The sequence below is a fragment of the Rissa tridactyla genome, chromosome 1 (genome assembly GCF_028500815.1).
Source record: "Rissa tridactyla isolate bRisTri1 chromosome 1, bRisTri1.patW.cur.20221130, whole genome shotgun sequence".
Taxonomy (NCBI): Eukaryota; Metazoa; Chordata; class Aves; order Charadriiformes; family Laridae; genus Rissa; species Rissa tridactyla.
Window position 1 is genome coordinate 85,835,959 of NC_071466.1, and position 6,000 is coordinate 85,841,958.

The following is a 6,000-nucleotide window of genomic DNA, read 5'->3' on the forward strand; positions in this document are numbered from 1 at the left end:
AATAAGGACATATTCTTCTTTTGTAGACATGACACGCTGTGTATACATATATGCACACATGTATGTTATTATTTTAATGATGCACTCTACACTATTAGCCCAATGTTTACCAAGACAAAGTAATAAATGCAGAGGAGAAAAAATTCAGAAACTGAGATCTATTGCAAGTACTTGAACAGTCTTTGCAATCTGGGCAGCAAGGCAGGATTATTTTATTCCACTCTGCTGCTGTACTCCCCCTGTAGCCACTCTGATTAAAGGTTAGTTCCTAAATTGAAGATTGCTTCAAAATTACTTTCAGTTGGTCCTTTAGCACTGAGAAGTGTGTCTCCAGTCTGCAAACCCAAAGACCTTGACAAGAATGACTACCAGTGAGAAATTTTTACTTCACTGTGGGACTGGATTTATGGAAAACAATAACCACTAGTTACTATATAAGAATACTTGGACTTTTGGGTAACGGAGAACTTACTGTTTCACTAATTTAATCTTATTTTTAGAAGCCACTGTCAAAGGACTTGATATCCCATCTTTAAAAATCATTAAATCAAGCTGATTCATGGGCATCCGTTTACTCTCGCTAGGCAACGAGGTCTGAGTACAAAACTATTGGATTCACTATCTGCTTAAACGTTCAATGTATGCCTATGAAAACAAAAAAGTGATGTATTCATTTCTAATGATGGCTTAAATTAACATGCTGTATGCACACGCATCAAAAGGAGAGCACTAAAATATGTACAGATGTATGAAAGACCAGTTTTCTGTAAAACTTGTAATTTAAAAAAATCTTACAAGAACGTGAATCTAATCAGTTTCATGCTAAATTCACGTGCATTGCTTCAATAACGAGCATTTGAACTTTGGGAAAAATACTGGAGACACAGGAACTGAGTGGAAAAGCCAAGCGCTTTTTCCCTGCTGCCAGAAGGCAAATGGAACTGAGTGTTGATATGCAGCATCACCACGTCTCCCTGCTGTAAACTACTGTAAATCAGTTCTTTCCCTCAGAATCACATGGAGCTGGTGTCAAAGTACATCGAAGGCACACGATGCCCAGCAGGAACAACCTCAGAGGACATGACTGGATTCTCTGATCAGGGCTGCTGACTTCTAGCCAGGATGGCTGATTTTCCCCGATTTGTCTTGCTGGCAAGCAAGCAAGACAAATTATTTTTTCCAGCAGAGAGGGGAGGAGGTCAGGAGAAGCAGCAGTGTGATAAACACCCCAGCTCAGAGCTCACGGGGAGAGAGAGCATCGTGCAGGTGATATATATGTGCACAGCAACTTGGATGTGTGCCAAATGCATCCAGCTGACTACCCACGCGCTTATCCGGTTGTACATGCACAGAGCACTGCACATAAGCAAGCGATTGCTGCACATCTATAAGTCTTTTTCCAAAGCCAGCATGTTTTTTAAACAAGCCAGGTGGACAGGCAAGCCCAGACCAGGTCTTGGTAGAATCACAGAATGGTCGGGGTTGGAAGGGGCCCTCAGAGATCATCTAGGCCAACCCCCCTGCCAAAGCAGGGTCACTTGGAAGGTAACTTTTCTTCTAATCAATGGCATTTTTAAATATTGTCTTAAAAAGCACTGTAACTTTTCAGGTTACAAATGGAGTATATCAGCATAATCTAAAAAGACAGACGTTTTGACACTCCTTATCCCTGTAGTAAATCTACATGCATGGATTAACTTTCTGCCCAGCCTCTTTTCTCCCATTTTGGTGGGATATGCAGCACCATTTAAGCACATCTGCATTTGTTTTGTCACTGATTAATCAGTCAGGCATCAGTTTGCTTGAACAAGTGACAATCTACATGCATATATGCAGGGGGTATGTTTTTAATTCTGTACTTCATGAGGTATTAGACTTTCAAATAGTTCCTCTTTTATAGTAACTTTGTTTTTCCTAACTACTGTTGAGCTACACGTCATAGACGTGCAGAATCTCATACACGATCTCCATCTTAAAAATACCATTAAACTAGTGCAAAGAACTATTTCTCTTCTTGTACTAAATTAATTTGTCTGCACAGTTGAAAATAACAGTATCATTTTTTTCAGTGCTTGTGACCTCCAGAGGTTCACATATTATCTGTATGTATATACTTAATAGTATACCATAATTTGGACTTCCAAACAAATCAAGAAAGGACTGAAATTTCAAGAAAGCATATGACTTGGTAAAAACAAACAAAACCCTTCCATCTTCTCGACGTGATTAGCAATGTACTTTTCTGCTTCTTTCAATGTCTTTGAAATGGAAAAACCCAGGAAAGTAAAAAATTGATAGCTATCATATAAGTTAATTAACAGCTATGGCCAAACTTAACCTCAGTTTTCAAATTTGACAAATTAACAGTTTTAAACTCTGAGGAAGTTAATCTTTAGTCTTAAATAGTTGTGTTCAACTCTTATGAAGAAAGAGTCAATGTGCTACTGTCAGCATTAGTCACTCATGGAAATGTACCTGGAGCACTGCAGGTCTAATTCTCCACGGTGCCTCACAGTACCCCAGGTGCAATGGAAACAACCAACGCTGCACGTCTGCTGCAGACTTCAGAAGTGAGATTAGGATCTAAGCAAATGTCAGTATCATCCAATAGACCAAGCAGGCTGATACAGGTCTAGCCTAAGTCTCATTAAATGAGAGCTTTTCCAGTAATTTTGGGCGGAACAGGGTACTGAATGAGGCCCATAACCACTGTCATCACTGTAATGATGCAAAAGTGACTTACATTGTCATAGAGTGTTTTATCAGCGCACACAGAAGTAGACAGTATGTGAGAAATCATTTACCTCTTGAGACAGTGGCGTAGCCATTAGGCAGCTGGTGGGGGAAGGACAGGCTCTCTAGAGTTCACACAGATTGCCTTGAAGTGTGCACTTTAAAGCAGAAAGCACCGAGGATTGCCCACAACTGGGTCGGCACTGAGAAAAAACAGCAACTTCCAGCACAGAGGGGAAGGATGGTGCTGCTGCCACCACTTCACTAGTAACTTTATAGTACAATCTACAGCCCTGAAGGATCAACTCACCGCTTCCCATCTCAAACCCACACTTCCTGAATGTCTCCTAATCAACACTTATTTTCTGAGTCAATCAAATCCACACTAGTGATTTAACTGTCATTTCCCACACATTCTCCTACATCCACTTTCTTCAGCCACAAAGATAAAAGCTGTACGATTCCATGAGGAAAGGCACTGCTCTTCATCTGGAGCATATGACAAAAATTATGATGAGGACAACTGTTAAATAATCTGCGTGCCTACAAAATGCGACCTTTTTTTTTCCCATGGGGCTTGGGCATACAACAAAGAAAGTGAACTCTTTTCTTCTGCTTCTGCCAGTCCACACTAGTACGAAATACAAGAGAAATGGAAACCAGAAGAACCACGTGAAAACGAAGTGGAAATGTGTGCTAAAGAGTACCTATACCCTTGCTCAGAGCTGGTCTACTGCGAATACATACTTCTGTGCATAGATCTTACAAGATTTATAAGGGACAATGGTACGTAACTTCAAGTTGTAGGAGAAATGTTTTGCTGTTCTGTGAAGTATAATCAGTGCACCCGGTATCGACCCTCGCGTGATCGGGTTCACATAGCACCATGCTGCATAGGTATATTTTTCTTTAGGAAACATGGAAGAGTGAGTTCCACAAGCTTCTTGACGTTTTCCACAAAAATAAACTATGCTTGGAAAAGGCTGTGGTCCGTACAGTGCTAGCCCTCAGCATAAGGGCTAACAACTACTGACCAGAACGCTATATTACTTTGGATATGTAAATGGCTCTTGCCAACCTGGAATGACCATATTTGTTTCTTTCTGACAATGTATCAATTAAATTGTATTAAATTCTGCACCTGTACTTGAATATAAAGCTGCTGTTCTGTGCATAAATTAATGAGAATAAACAAGATGGAGAAAACCGCAATTATTGCATTCCTGCTTCAAAGAGGCATGACAGCTTTTCCCAGAATCATTAGGAGTACCTGTAGTAGCTGATTTATTTTGTGTTTTCTTCTACAGAGATCCTCCTTTTCACTACTCAAATATATAAGTTTAAGTTCTTTCCCCAAGTATATTGGGAAAATGGCGTAATGAAATCTATCATATTAATGAAAGAAATGACTGAATTTCTCAAATTTTACTTATAGCTAGCTTAAAGGAGGTTTGATGTTACAGCACTTACTCTGTTGAAAGGAGGATGAAAAGTTAGAGTTGTAATTCCTTAATGAAATAAGATTTACGAAACAAATTTGATTGTGTTTTTTCAAAACTTTCATGGGTGTCAATGGCTCATGAGTTGCAAAATGCACAATACTGCCACCTTCTGTATCTAAGAAGCAGCAAACTACATGTTATTTTACATGTATGTTCTGTGCAAGCAACCAGTAATAGTGATGTCAACTCCTTTGTTTTAAAAGACAATCTAAAATCCGAAACATGGTTAAGTAATAGCAGAGAGGTCACGGTCTGAATATTCATTGGTCAAATAGGTAACTGCTGACTACAGCAGTCACATGGTTGCTTTGAATAACTTCACTGAGCTTCAGAATAAATAAGAGGATACTCATTATGTTGCTAATGAACAGCCCAGTCAATGAGTCTGATTTTGACAAAGCCTGCTCTGGTATGCTTCACTGCCAGCGGCTCAGACTATTTATGCAATATACTACCCCTGGGATATACAAAGTAAGCTCCTACCTTGTGGCTTATGACAATAATTTAGATCTTAATCAACAATGTACATTATTAATGGCTATGCAAAACATGCCCAAATAAAACCTACAAATTCATTGCCTCTGAAGGCTGCAATCTATAATGCATGCCACCGAGGAATTGACTACCGACAACTTACATATTTCAACCCATCATACCCATGACAGTCTGCGCATTGTAACTCATTTCCTGCCACGAAATATGTTTATAATCAAGACAGGTAGTATGCCTCAGAGATGATGATGGTAATAGATCAGCAGTGTCAGTTAAATTCATCAATATACTGGTTGGTCTGGCGTGCCCCTGCTATGCTGGAGCTGTGACTCCCCTCAGCTCTTTGACAGGCTGTATGGCAGGGCGGCCATCTATCACCCAGGTTCACAGCAGCCAAGAGACACACTAGGACCTTGCCTCATAGCAGGCACCACACACCTCACATTTCCACACATATTTTCCAAAGGAACCAATGCATCTTATGGAGCACAAGCTGTCAGCAGCTGCTTACTACAGCTGTGGAGCATCCACACCGCAATGTGCAGAAAGAACTCAGGCTAGCTGTGATACTGGGCACCACATACACTGCGGTACTCAGCAGGACTGGGAAAAATTATATCTATCACAGTAACAGATTCAGTGGACTGAATCCGTTTTTTAAAGAGAGTTTAGCAAATTGAAACTTACAATGCTACTTTTCAGTGCATTCACCGAATCCTAAACGCTTTTGATGGGAGGAATAACACAAACGCCATCTCATCTTTCAACATATGAATTGCTTTCGTCTTGTGTCCTGAATTTTGCAAAGGCAGCTCTAACAGCGCACGAGCATGCTGAGAGCAGCCGGGCTGATCTGTCACCACCCAGCGCTGGTTTCCTTTCCCCCTGCTCTCGCTGCCCAGCGGGTGAGAGCCGTATATTCAGACGGTTACTGCAGCCAGCTGAGGACCAGCTGGATCATCATCACTACCAATCACCACCCCATGCCACCAACCCCTGCGCCTCCGTGCGTCCTCCTCAGCGACCGAGCCTGGGCCGCAGAGAGATGGCAGATGCCCCTGCCCGCCCCGACGCGCCACCCGGCCCCGTAAACCGTCCCATGCCGGCTACTGCGCTGCCCGCCCCGCTCCCCCTCTCCGGGGGCCCAGCCTCACGCGCCGACCGCCCTTCACAAAGCGGTTCGAGCGCCCTGCTCGTCCGTTACGGCCCAACGGACGCCCACTGCGCGTGCGTGAGCGCGCGCTCGCTCGCACCGCCCACCACCCCGCCGCCG